Consider the following 15,871-nt stretch of genomic DNA (forward strand, 5'->3'; position numbering starts at 1 on the left):
TCGGGCAGAAGCAGGGAACATTAAAAAAGATTTACAAAATTAACTTATTAACTAGAAATTAAACAAACAAAACAATATATGATATATATATATATACCTATATATATATATATATATATATATATATGTATATAATATATGTATACACATATATGTATATCCCTAGATATATTATTTATATTATATATTTCCATATATATATATATATATAATATATATGTATATATGCTTCAGCCTATACCAATAAATAAGTACACAGACACTCAAAACACCAGACAAATTGAAGTCATTAGGCAAGTTCTTTCTGATTTATCCATTTATTTTACATGAATCGACGTTTCAAATGAATCGCTGTTCATAAGCTGGAAAATGATGAACTTAACTGTATTGTGTATTAAACATCAAAAGGTGAAACACATTTTAATCAATTCAAAACCAGTTTAAAGGACAATTAAAAGTTTCAAAAAAATGGTACTCTTAAAACAACAGAGGATATTTAAAAATCCTTTTACCAAAAATATTTTAAAACTCCCTGAGGAACTAGCTATCGATGAATGTCCTGAGGTCCACTCTTTTATAAAAAAAATTGATAAAAAATTTAAATCCTTTTAAATTTGACTACCATACCTGACGCATTTTTGTAACATTTAAATGCGCAGCACAAGAACATTAAATTTACCATTGAGATTGAAAACAAAGAGGTTACTTCCTGGACGTAAAGGCAAACAAGGATGAAACTGTTGATTACTGGATTATAGGAAGAACACTTTACTGGCCTTGGAACAAATTTATAGCAAGTGTGGTTAATTTAAAAATCTTCTTTGACCACAGGTTCTCCCTTCATAGAGCCAAAAACCTGAGCATCTACATGCGTCTACAAATTTTGCTGTGATTTCCTCATTTTGACTATTTCGGGATTTAACCGATCAGCCTGATTCTCAAACTAACCTCTGATTAGGAGAGAGATTGATTTAATTTTAACAGCCTAATTTAGTCCGATGTCCATAGTGCCCCAAATTATGTTTGTATGCAAGATTCCTTTTATAATGACAATAGATTTAAACAAGGGGCTAAGGCTGTTGAATGGAAAAGAGATGCAATCAATCTCGTGGGTTTAATGGGATTAACTTGAGAACCATTGCGGGTAACTGGTCCATTGAATAGCAAGATTGCATTTTTTCCAAAATGTGTGATTTATAAATATAATTGTCCTAGATGTGATCTCGGCACTTACATCGGTTGTACCAGGAGGCTGCTAAAAGTCCGAATCTCCTCTCATCAGGGAGTTAGTTTTAGAACAGGCTGTCGATTATCCAATCCTGAGCAGTCCAATGTAAGGAATCACAGCAAAATTTGTAAGACGCATGTAGATGCTAAGGATTTTAGTATTGTGGGGAGAACCCGATACGTGGAAGAGTTAACCACACTTTGAATCCATTATGATTAAATTAACTGTCCCTGCCCTTAATCACCAATCAACTTCCACCCAGCTGTTCATCGCTTAACTACCTGCTGTAACTTCTTTGTTTATACTCCCGCCCCCACCCCCCCTCTCCCTCCTTGCATTGCTTGTCTGTGTCAGTTTGCTTTTTACACTACCGGTGTAGGTAGTGTCTTTTTTATTTATTTATTTAATTTTTTTTTATTTATTTTTTTTTTTCGTATTGGCCCCGGCCTTCTTCTGCTGTTCTTTTTCTTTTTAAAATATTTTTTAAAATATTTTTTAAATATCTTGTGAGTGTTTTTAAGGTTGTCCTTTTTTTTCCTTTTAATTGTCATTTAATATGGTGTTAAGTATATAATGTGTATACCCTTTAGTGTTAATACACAGTACTGTTTAAGTTCATCGCTTTTTCAGCCTAGAAGATGTATCAAGAGATACGAAACGTCGGCGTAAAAATAAATGGATAAGAAGAAAGAACGCCTTTCTGTTTGCTCAATTTGTATATTATATATATATATATATATATATATATATATATATATATATATATATATATATATATATATATATATAAAAACACTTTAAGACTCAAGCAACCCAGTCACATGAAATTCCTATATAATAGGGGATGACTTTAAACCCAGAGGATCTATTCATGAACTGTGCAGCTTATACCAGGAATTGAACCTATGACTTTTTGGGATGGTACTAGAGTGACAGTAGACATATCCAGTCAACCATTACGAAAGATGAGAAATGATTCCGAAACTGCTACGCATATTATATCTTTTCAAATTCAGATCCTGCACAAAGCATTGGAGGCAACTAGTTTCTAGTATGACATACACGCACAAACACACACACACACACACACACACACACATATATATATATATATATATATATATATATATATATATATATATATATATATATGAATATAAGAAAGGCCCATAAAACACTATTTAAACATTGAAATATATATTTAAGGCACTAAATTCTGTGCCCCTGCTCACTGGTAGAATATGGACAGATGAAATGTTACAAGGGGTATATATACAAAACATAAAGGTGTGGCCTTAAGTTCCGATGGTATAAGGTGACCCGTTTATAAGAAGGAGGAGAATGACCAATTCCTAGTGGTTTTTGGCCTCATTAGCTATATTCATGACGGATCTGAGGTCGCGTTTCTTGGGTCATCTTCAGGAGGGTCTGAGGATTAAAGTGTCGATGTCGTTTGATTTCCAATGTCCTCCTGACAGGTTCATATTGTTGGTTTGATTGATGATAGCAGATTCCAGCATCTTAATTTATATGGACATATACTTTTGAAAACCAATCCCCACTCCCAGTTCATGACATGTCCTGTATTTCTGATATGTAGGAAAATCCCCGAACTCTCCGAAGTGTAACATATAGGTTTCAATGTTTAAATAGTGTTTTATGGGCCTTCTTATATTCATATTACACTGTAGTATTACAGGAAAAAGACATATATATATATATATATATATATATATATATATATATATATATATATATATATATATGTGTGTGTGTGTGTGTATATATAATCTGTGGTGTTACTGGTAGCATTTCTTGAAACCATGCTAAGAGGATTTTTCTCTCAAATTTCTTAAGACGCACCAGTGTGGGCATGTCCTGTGTTAAGTACTTGATAGTCGGTCGACTGTAAGTAGTCGCATCTGTTCAAGGAGAAGGGCCTGGGGTTTGCATCTGCATCTTCAAATACTTACTGACAACGAAAGGTAACATCTCTTCACGGAGTCGTGCATTAACGGAGTTTAGATAGTGTATAAGCAAAAATCACACGTGTGCACACAGACCCCTATATCCATACATGCACACGTACACGTATGTATGTGTATATACAGTATATGTATGCGTGTTTGTTTTTGCATGCGCGGGCGCGCGTTGTAAGCGTGCCAGACTTTGTTACAGAAATCTCTGCCTATATACTGCATTACAATATAATGAAAAACAAATCAAGACTTTAATGAACTGCATGTAGTTTCATTTACAGTGAATTTATGCTATAAAAACTGAAAAAGTCACTTGCACAATACTGTACTTTGCATTGCATCGCAACACCAGGCTCAGTGATGTATCCACCGGCGCATTTGATATTAATACACAACTACGAAGATACGTAGGGAATGAAAGCGCATCGAGATCCACGTTTGTTCTAAAACCCGTGACTTCTGGCACAAAACCAGATTCACAAAAAATTCAACAGACAAACAAAAGCATCCATGAAATATAAAAAAACTTCAGGTGACAAGCAGAGTGATTAATATCTCTCATCTGTCTGTCTCTACTTAAGTTGCTAACTCACACCACGTTAGAACAACATGAGGACACAGATAAACATCTTTGAACGATCCTCTGAAATGTTAAGACAACCATCACATAAGTGTGGGAAAGGAATTCGAAGTGTTGAAGTGTCAAGTTGCATTGGTCACCGCTCTCGTTTTCAACTGCTAATAGATATTTCCTGTGTTTGGAAAAGAATTTATGAAAAAAAACTATTCCCCAAACCTAAAGTAAAATAGTTTGAACCATAAAAGTCTTTAATCTATTTGCATATCTCATGTCCCGGCCAACATTTATATCCAAACATAACGCTCAGAGCACTAAACTGAAAATTCTAAAAGCTTCAATCAGCTTATCGATTGGGGACAGGCAATGTAAAAACAGCAATGTCATTGTAGACCTCGTTGACGTTTCGTACTGAAACCAAATACAAATTAAAAGCAGATGTTCAAGAGAGGATCAGTTTTATATGTTCAACAATGACTATAAAATGGCTCTGAATTTCAGTTCCTAATTTTCTGATTTTAGCGGTTTTGGCATCACGGCAATTAAAAAAAATAACCTTTACAAAATGTATATCTATATTTGCCCAAATGTCGATTTTGTCCTCAGCACAGTTTAAAATATCACACTGGATGAATGAATGGTTGAGCTGCAAGATACAGAGATCCAGAATTTAGATGCGAGGCAGTACACTGTTCTACAAGTGAAACTGTGAGAAAACCCAACAGTTGCTTAAAGAGCAGAAAGTCAGAGAAGTTGGGCAGCAAGAAGGAAGGCAAGAACCTGGAATGGATGTAAGTAAAAGGCTAAAAGTGCCTGCAGCTAAGAGCCGAGAGAACACTCCAAACATCATGTAAGGTGATCGGATGCCACCACCTTCCTTCGTGGTATCGCAACGGATGTGGCGACAGCAAAATCTCAACTTTTCCTATTGGTATTAGTAAAAATAATCAAGTATAAGCCTCCTTCCAGCCTTTTTTTTTTTTTTTTTTTTTTTTTTTTGCTTTAAATCTTGTATCATTTCTTATTAATTCATTTTTTATGATAGAGTATTAATTCCCAGCTTCTCGAGTCTCTTGGTGCAATAAATTTTATATGAAGAAGCGATTTAATGTCCAGGAAAACAACTAAAACAAGTTGCTGGTTGTGACAGGTGCACGTTTTCTATTCAGCAGTCGTCTGCAAATGATAGAATCCAATATGAGAAGCAGAAATCCACGCGTCTGCTGGTGCTACCTCAACCTGACGTTCACCAGGACTCTCTCTCTCTCTCTCTCTGATATGATGAACTCCATTTTTTAACGTTAGGTTTTATTTCTTTCAATTTATTACTTTCAGGTTCTTCATTCCATTTGAAAGATATAACAGGAGGAAAACCTCGCAGTTGCACTATGAAACAATCGTTAAGAGACGGCTAAGGAAAGTAAGGTGGAAGAAAAAGAATATCAACGGAGGTACAGTAAAAGGAATAAAACGGGTTGCAGCTAGGGGCGAAGGGACGCTGCAAAGAACTTTAAGTAATGCCTACAGTGTACCGCATGAGGTGCACTGTATGCACTATCCCCTACGGGGGTGGGGGGGGAGGATCGTCGAAGATATGAAACTGGATGAACTTCATTATTTGCTTGGGAAGACTGGATGCTGGATACCGCTCTCCATCTCCTGGCTGAAAGACATCCACTGGGTCACATGAATACGGCCACTCCACAACTGCTTTCAGGTAGAGATGCGATCTGCAACAACGGAGACAGATAGGCAATACTGCAGAGAGAAAGGGCCAATATATCACGCGTTACTCCAAACTATCAACCAATCATCAGTAAAGGGACCAAGTAGAGAGAGAGAGAGAGAGAGAGAGAGAGAGGGGCGTCTGTAAGTCATCTGTTCGCATATGCACTGAAAATAATTTAACTTTTGATGTTTAATTTCCATTAAATTAGGTCAAAGTGAAGACACATTCTATAACATTACCTCTCTCTCTCTCTCTCTCTCTCATCGCCTCTTGTGTTTCTGATGTTTTCTGTCCCTGTTTACCTACTGGCTTCATCTGTTTGTCACTGGGACTATTTATTGCTTTTGTTTATATAAAAACTACGTATATCCTTTCTTCTGTTTCGTAATGATAGAATAGAACAGAATTAAGGCCAAGCGCTGGGACCTATGAGGTTATTCAGCGCTGAAAGGAAAACTGAGAGTAAGAGGTTTGAAAGGTGTAACAGGAGAAAAACCTCGCAGTTGCACTATTTATTAGTTGTTAGGAGAGGGTGGAAAGTTAGAAGAAAGAAAGATTACGAACGGAGTTACAGTAAAAGGAATGAAAGGGGTTGCAGCCAGGGGCCAAAGGGACGCTGCCAAGATCCTTAAGTAATGCCTACAGTGCACCGAATCAGGGGATCTCGTCAAGATGAATGCACACTGGAGTTAAACATGTTGGCAACTTATCGCACACATACCACAATAGAGTTGAATATAAGTCAGCGACATATTGGTGGTCCTGATCAGTCCTTCATATGATTATCAAGCTTTTGCCAAAGATTTGTTCTCAAATGTATCGAACTGTATAAAAATACAAGACGATACATTTGCCTTTCAAAATATCTGTTCCCTTCGTAGAGGCAGAGCGGCCGCCTTGTTTCAGGCTATTCTACTGTTTTGCTTTTTTTCCTGAAATATTTGGTGGGCACTGGTTGTTTACCTATTGTCGTTCATCTTTTGGAAGGTCAAGTTGCCTCTTTGTCATCCGAGCTGTTAGCACCAGTTGCGTTCCCTACTTTTCAGACATTCTTACTGGATACGAATAGAGCGAAAGTCGATAACGCGTAGATGCTGCCAAAGCTGAAAAAATACCCTCTTAAGGAGAAACGAATTCTGAAAGTGCATGAAAAAGGCAACTTTGAATATTATTTACCATCAGTATCCAAGTCAACTCTACTGTATACTATTTGCCAATTCACAGCATAATAAATTGTTCTCATTGTATCAGACAAGTATAATAAATTATTCTCCCATTATCAGAGAAGTATAATAGTTATTCTCCATTATCAGAGAGAAGTATAATAAATTATTCTCATTCTCAGAAAAGTAAATAGAAAATAAAATCTCTTAGCCTCATTCGATTTCGCAAAGGACGAATAAAGTGGAGGCCTCAAATAAATGAGACGAACCTCAAATATCGTTGCGAAAGTTGAAATTCGTCAGACAAACAGGAACTTCAATCATTCCAAAGGAACATCCAGAAATAAAAGCCTTGATGAAACTGGGATAGACAATTTTATATATAATAATAATCATGTAGATACCTAGACAAATAGATAAAATTCCAAGTATATCTTGCGTTCGTATGTGTGGTGAGCATATTATATACCTCTGACAGATAATAACCATTTTTCGCATTAGTTACTTAAAAACAGGGAAAAATTATATTACCGGTCAACATCCACCCAATGAGTTAGAGTTCTTTCACAGCAATACAAAAGTTGACCGATAAGGGAGACTAATAAAAGTCATATACATAGGAGATATTAGTGGATAGTGTTTTAAATAAGATATAAAAACTAATAAAAATCATATGAGATATTATCATAATAGAAGAGAGTTTTTTAAATAAGATGTAAAACGATGTTTAAGTTCATTCAGAGTAAGTAACTCATTATCATGAAAGAAAGCAACAAATTATGTAACACAAAGACGAGGATCACTATATGAATGAAAACGGAGGACAAAATATGACCAGTCTCTCTGTCAGCCACGCTTGGTTTTTTGGAAGGCGTTTCATGTTGGAACTTTATTAGTTTTGAAATTTATTAGTTTGGAGCAATTTCAATGTTGTTTTCCTACCTCTTGTCATTCTGATATTTTTAGTAGTGTAATAATTGTTTGTTCTCTTTTGAGAGGGAAGGGACTACTTTAATACCCTAATGCCATGACTGAGCGTTTGTGTGTGCCTCTCTCTCTCTCTCTCTCTCTCTCCTTGTGCATGACAATACTGACTAATGAATCTTTGTTTATTTTCTCTTTTCACCATTGAAATTTACTGTTCTTTTATTCTGTATTACTACCCTTCTGAACTGGCCAATAAGGGGAAGGAGTGTGCAATACCTGATAGACTTAAGTAAGTTATTGGTTTCAGCTTGATTTCTTGGTATAATGCAATTTTTCTTTCTTTACGTTATCGAAATACATTACCCTAATTTCAAAGTTATCATGTTCAATTGAATCACTCTGATTTGCCTCCATCATTATCACCTTCTAAAACTGATCAATTAACCTTCTCACCCATCCTTTGGAACCTGTCCCTCTTCTATATATACCTTACAAACACTGGTCAGCAGCTCAGTCTCAATTAAACCGTCACCCCTATGCTGCAGCGCTTCATTTGCAATCCCATCAACCAGTGGTGTCTTTCCTTACATTAAATTGCTCTCCTCAAAAGCCAAACAATTACTCCCACAAACTTTCCACTCCTGTGATATTCCAGTTTTCCTCTCTACTATGCTTCCACTTCCAGACAGAATTTCCACAATATCATTGTTCATCTGATATCCAATTGTTCACTAGTGATTGTGCTTTCTCTCTGCATTCCTTCCAGTAGAAAAAATCTTACCCTCTCCCAAGTTTTTTGCTAACCTTCATCCTGTTTTAATTTAATTGCTTGCTTCTCTCTCTCTCTCTCTCTCTCTCTCTCTCTCTAATCTTGATAAGATCCCCAACTTCAGTTCTGTCCTGCAGTTGCAACTCAAAATTTGAATGTTTTACTTCACTGACCAGTGATTTCTTATTTTAAGCACACGCTATTTATTCTCCCATACCTCCTCCTATGCCCTATAAACATTCTCTGCTGTCCCTATGACACTTCGAGAGTTTCACAAAACTAACCTACTTCCACTTCACGTCCTTTATTCAAGTTTTGTTCTTCTCAGTTCTTTATCACAATTACTTCATTACATTCACAGCCAAATTTTCACACCTCTCCAACTAGAACATTCACTTCAACAAAATAATGAAGAGATATAACTACCAATATATCTTCTCATTTACATCTGTTAATGTGTTTCTTTCATCTACTCTTTCTTCATTATTTTCTCTATAACAAGTGTACAAGCGATTATTCTGCTTTGAAACCATTTAATTCAGCAGTCAAACATCACCACCAATACTTTCTGCCTTTTTATGTTCTCGTCGAACTCCACATAAGCGTGGTGTCTCATACCTCTATCACTACTTTGCTGATTCATTTAAAGCACAATCACCCAATTTTTACTCTGGAAAGAGTCAGACCAACCTAAAACATCTCTTTCACTGTCTTATTTTTTCAGTTTATGGGACACACAGTACGTTCTGTGGTGATCTCTGCCTTACATTCGTTCTTATTCATATTTCTGATCCAACACTTTTGTATTCATCCATTTACAGGTCTTAAGATACTATCTTTACTCTCTCTCTCTCTCTCTCTCTCTCTCTCTCACACACACACACACACACACACACACACACACACACACATATATATATATATATATATACATATATATATATATATATATATATATATATATATATATGTGTGTGTGTGTCAGTAATAATAATATATCATCATATGTCATAATGTGTGTGTGTGTGTGTGTGTTTCAAAGAGGTTGTATTACAACTCTCAGAAGAGAGCATTCTGAAGCTGGTGAAAATTAATAACATAAAGAATGTAGGTTTGCAAAGCTGCTGCATGAAATATGATGCAATGAAAATCTTTAATCGATATAAAAACAAAGGCATCTGCCGAAGCAAATACGATATTCGCGAAAGTTCTCTAGAAATTCAGGAAATTTAATTTCCTTCACAAAGAAACGTCAATATTTTTAATACATCTCGCAACAAGGGATGAGCGAAAAGAATCATTGTTAATTTTGTATGCAATGTGATGTGATCAGCATAAAAATACCGTCGTGTCAACGAAGCAGATTACGAAGTGTTTCGCACTTCAAACTCTCGTCCTTCCCCTAAGCAATGGCAGCAAATACCGGAATCACAATGATAAGGAGAAAAGCCTACTGAAATTCCTATCTGAAATAAATAAAGATTACAACACAAACCAGTTGGGGCATTTGCAATTTATACACAGTTCATTATTGCAAACTAAGCAGACTTTTCATTTGTAATATGTACACACATCGCAACATATACGCACATACATATATATATACGTAATTGTAATAACTACAATGCCCTCTTAACTTCTCCAATTCTTCGTGCCTTTTTTTTTTTTTGGATACGCTTGTCACTACAAAGCCTTAAGATCCAAGTGCAAGAAATATGAAGATATTATGATGTCCGGTGGCGGGAAACGACCGGGTTACATAATCACAACTAGGTCGCGTTGCCGACCTGACCACTAGAAGAATAATCTATTGCCTCTCATACATAGATATACCTGTCGTTTTCAGATATATTTATTAGAGCTGGAACAGACCCATCCTCACCATCGTGACCGAGTGGGCAATCACTTTTATTGTTTTTTAAACTGAAATATATATGTAGAACCTACATATGTAATTGTAATAGCCACAATGCCATCTTAACTTCTCGAATTCTTCGCGTTGTTTTGGATACGCTTGTCACTACAAATGCTTGTAAATTCAGAATACAGCATAAATACTATCATTAATTTCATAATTATTTATCTCTTTCCATTCAAAACACCCTGGCATTCGGCTCCAAGAACAACTTTTAGGTGGAACTTGGTGTTCGTCCCGACCACACAGTGAAGATGGAAACATTAGCTGTATAAGAGGAGATGACAAGCTGTTATATCGAATGAGTGTTTCAGATTTGCAAAAGGGTCTTTTATCCCATGACATTTTAAGAAGTTTTCTTTATTTCAAATCACATTTGGTAATGTTTTAACCAGAAAATGCTCCAAATAGAAAGAAAGTGTCATTCTATGAGATGCTAATTTTTTTATTTATCTTTACCGGACAGACGAGAAAAGCTAACTTGCCTCTCGTACCAATACGCTATTGTTTACTAAACATAATGAAAGATGTTATTAATGTACAATGATCGATTCGGTAGTGCAATGCATTAGGACAGGGGTAAGGTCGAAGGTACGCTGCAAAGAACCTCAAGTAATGCCTGCAGTGCGTCGTGAGAGGTGCACTGACGGCACTACCCCCTACGGGGAAGACCCTCTTCAAACGAAGAAGCTTTGAAGAACGATGCCCACTTGAAAGTTCTCCTACTCAAAGTATCATTAATGACAGCGTTAATGAGCTGGTCGAGATGCAAGTCATGCAATACCATTCGATGGGGAGGAAATGAATTGGGCTTTTAATGTATGTGCAGAATGTATGTATATAATACATGTGTGTGTATGTGTGACAAAGACTCAACAGGCTGTCAATATCTGAACTGGCACTAAATGAAAGACCCAAATCCTGGAGTCAGAAAGAGTGGAGGATGAGTTCCTTTTTGCCCGAAGGCTCAGATTCCGAAGCGAAGGAAGGTTCGTCTTTCCTCAACCACTGAAGTGGTAATTCTGGAAGCTTTATCAGAGGGCATTTTATCTAAAGGAATGCCTGACCTTCCGGAGTTTCTCTTGTCCTCTGTCATTATTGTGTTTGATGTTTTATTGCTATAAATAGCAGTAGGCTTACGATTCCTATGTTTTCCATATTTTAATTTCAATATTTGGAATGGACAAGGCAGGTTAATATAAAATTTCCCTGACGTTCGGTCATTCATTTAAATTCCTGCATATTAATTTCCAACATTGGCGCAAATCCCTCGTTTAAAATTTCACTCCATTACAGATATTCTTAGTTCATGAAAGAAATTTCAGTTATGGAAAAAAAAATTGAAGGGCTTGGAACTAAATAAGTGACGAAGCAGTCAGGCGAAATACTGAAAAAAGACGAAGGCAGAAACAAAAGGCAACAAAAGCGCCGTTCGCGATGCTAAACAAAAAGCCGCTGCAATAATGTTTGCAGGCGACAGAAGACCAGCAAGTGTGATTGTGAGTGGGAAGTGGATATCAAATATTGGATTAGAATGAATCCAGAGACACAGAATTTCATTCACAATGAAACAGGTCTCGGTTCTGCCGGGATGTTTGCAAAAGATTTACAAAGGAAACTTTTGTGGACATTGTTCATGCACAAGCAGATGGGTTCAAGGCGCTCCGGACGCCCGGTCTAATCAGAAACCGATAATAAAGCCTGTGTATTTGTTTAAAGCACTCGTGCCTGAGAAGATGCGTATGCACAAAGATACTTTTGGCCCCCGTGAATCGACTTGAGTTAATTGCCCACAGCGATTGACGGTAGTCATAAGATAAATTAACAGAACTTGAGCATTAGATCGCATTGGTCATCATAAATATAGAAGTGATTATGTAGGAAAAATAACCTCCTTTTGAGTGATGGAAATTTGATGGAAAGGTTTTGTGAATCTGCCAACACAAACTATATGAGGACTCACGTAAAAACACACCGGGCAAATGTTCCCCCGGGCTAGTAACTGTCTTCGTTGGTTCTCCTCCTCACAGGTTAACAAAAGACCTTCTCGAGATTCAACCTGCAGAGCGGATGTTGTTGGAGAATATCTCTTTCGTGACAGGCGTCTCACGGTCAACAGTATAATAAACGAAGCACAAGAGGAGGAAGCAGTATTTATACAAAACAAAAGGTCAATGGAGTGTATTCAGCGAAAGCCGAGAAGGAAATTAATGAAAAATACCTGAACAGAATATAAATTTAGGCCTAAGGCCAGGCACAGAGTCTATGAGGTCATTCGCTGAAACAGAAATTGACAGAACCAAAGTTTGAAAGATGCAACAGGAGGTCAACCTCGCAGTTGCACTAAGAAATCATTGTTAGAAGAGAATGGAAAGTAAGATTGAAGAAAGAAATATGAACGGAGGTACAGTAAAGGGAACGAAAGAGGTTGCAGCTAGGCACCGAAGGGACGATGCAAAGGACCTTAAGTAATGCCTACAATGGCCCCTATGGGGAGTGGACTGGTAGGTGAGAGTCTGGGAGCGCACTCGGGTCTCAGCAGCAATCGTCAGTCAAGCGCTGCACCTTTCATCCAAGGCGACCTTTGACCCTCTGTGGCCCTTTCAGGGGACCCTGACTCTACCAGGCAGTGGAAGAGAAACCTAGTGATACCACTTGCTTTGTCGAGATTTCAACTACATTTTCCTGTTTCTCACACTACCTCATGCTACATCAAAAAAATGAAAAACAAACAATTTCCTTGTGTCTATTATACAGCAGTCTTCGTTTTTCAATGTCTAATTATTTGTTCTTTTTGTTTATACATCAATATATTATAAAGCACCCCCTCTTTTTATTAAAAAGGTTTAAACATTTTTTCTTCAAGATAAACTAATATAGAGAGTCAAATAAATGCACGACATAAGGTTGTTAAAATGACCAATAGATATTACTCACATTGCTAGAGTTCTCTCCTGTTTCAAAATGACTTCATTAGATTATCCGCATCCCATTGCACTCATGATACGGATTGATCCCCTTCATATTTGTTTGTTCCGGTTGTTTCTCTCATAATCTAATCTCCACCACACTGGATATTGAAATCAGTAGCCACTGATGCAAACTGTCAAGGAGCACCAGGTCAAAGACAAGCAGTCTGTATGTAGTAGACACATTTATCTTTATGTCATGATCTTTCGTTATCAAACGTTGTTTTGTGGGGACAATTTTACTCAATGTAAACCCTAAGACAATAGGACAATTCTAAATTATCTTTCTTTTTTGCTATAATGCTAGAGTGATTGGATATTAGAATATTATAAGCGCAAATGGGTTATAGTTCTGCAAGTTTGCTAAATGGGTTGGGTGATGAAATGTTCCATGCTAGTCTCCAGAAAATGCCGATTAGTAATCTATTGGTGGTGACAACAACCTTTTTATTGTGTATAGCTTCCATGTATCTGCTAGCATTATTATCAGCTTCTTCTCTTGTACTGAGATACTATAAAGTGTTTCAGTCTATTAAGTGTGTATACAAGATAATTACACTGCATATTGTAATTCTATAAGAAGCTAGATAATGTTTAGATATAATTATTTTTAAATCAGATTAGAATACCTGTAGAAAAGCTTTCACCTCACTACTACACTTAGTAATACTCAAATTTTTAATCAGTAGTGTTGCTGTCAATAATTTAATTGTAGATATATATGTTGTTTGATCTCTATAAAGCCTCCTACCTCCATTTATCAGTACTTTCAGTATTTTTTCCGACTCTTCCAACATGTACCAATATAACAACCTCAAATCTTCCCTTGACCAGACCATCTCAAAACATTCTAGTGTTCCTCTTTCCTCCTGAGCCGACCTTTTCATCACCTCCATGTTTCTTCTTATTTTCCTTTTTTACGATTTTCAACCAGAAACACTTTTTCTTCGCACAAACTCTTTCTCAGCAACCTTCAGTCTTTTTCGTTCCTCGTAATTCAACATTTAAGCTGCTTCTGAACAACTGTCTGACTCAACAATCCCTTTTCATCAATTCATCCACATCGGAAATATCACTGGATGGGAATTATAATAGTGGATATTAAACTAAATTTGTAAATTAATGTTCGTAAATATAAAAAAGAATGTGTGATTTTAAATTAATTATAATTCACACATCTATATGAATATAAATATACTATATATATAAATATAATATATATATACATATATATATATAAACATATATAAACACACATATATATATATATATATATATATATATATATATATATATATATATATATATATATATATATATATATATATATATATATATATATATTATATACAGTACAACAATTATGTATTAGTTGAACTAAGCTGACGCCATTAGAATGTGCTGGAGGAAAGGAACAGAAGGAAATCCTTGAGGAGGGTTACAGAGAAGCCAGCACCTCCATATCCATGAGACCAATGCAGTGCTGCAAAGGAAGGAAGGAGAAATGGGGTCCGATTATGAAGAGACTGATATTCTCTGATCAATTACTGACTTAACGAAAATAAGACTTGGTAACAAATGTTGATGGAAGCAAGCCGCTGCAGAACGCTCCCTCTTTACAGTCCCTTTGAATAAATCAGAAAATGATAATTGATTTCACAGGTCAATGCTCTGATAATCTAAATTTTCAGATTAAAACAACAGAACAATCATTACACGGCAATCTATAAAATATATACATACATATAAACTCTCTTCTGATTCCCCCTCTCTCTCTCTCTCTCCCCATCTATACGCTTCAACAGAACATGGCACAAGGCAGGTTACATTTTCTGCCTCCTAAATATCTTTTAAAGTTACCTATAAGGTACGTTTTGCATTTGTTTTGCTTGTCCTAAGACAACAAATTTCTGTTGTTCCTGAATAAGTAAAACAGAGAGCACAGGTTATACAAAACTGAAGATCAGTATTAAGAAACAGACCCACTTCCATGAAGTCTCCCTTCAGTGCCTCCAAGAGACTTCAGCCATGAATTGATCAAAATTCGTCCTGAGCAACAAAGAGGTTTTAAGCAATTTGTTTCGTTTTGCGATCATTCCATTTACGGATTCTGCGATATTTGTGGCAAACAAAGCTTTTGCAGAAGCGTTACAGCAATTTATTGTCATATGGGTCTGAACGCTTGATGTTTGGAAATGACTCTTTCCTCGTTTTCACCTGCGTCCGGGATAGCGCTGACGTTCAGTACATTTGGAGAAATCGAATGTTCGTCCTTTTCCAAAAATTCCCACCCTCTCCAACTCAAAGAAAGTAAGCAGAATATTGTTCTGGAAAATATAATTCTGCATAAGCTGACTTACTTATCTTATAGTAGTACAAATTATTTCTCATTTATACAAGCACAAACATCAGACGCACATACACAAACAAATAAAGCAAAACCACCCATTAGCTCAAGAAAAATGAAATTGCAGATATGAAGGCGCTACTCATATCTGTTGAGACATGATGGAATCTCTTATGGACCGTCGGCAAACACAGATGGGAGAGGCAATAATCGATTCCTCCGTGTATGGGGGTGATGAGGAGACTAAAAGAATTATAGGAGTGAGATT

This window comes from Macrobrachium rosenbergii, chromosome 1, assembly GCF_040412425.1.
Source record: "Macrobrachium rosenbergii isolate ZJJX-2024 chromosome 1, ASM4041242v1, whole genome shotgun sequence".
Classification (NCBI taxonomy): Eukaryota; Metazoa; Arthropoda; class Malacostraca; order Decapoda; family Palaemonidae; genus Macrobrachium; species Macrobrachium rosenbergii.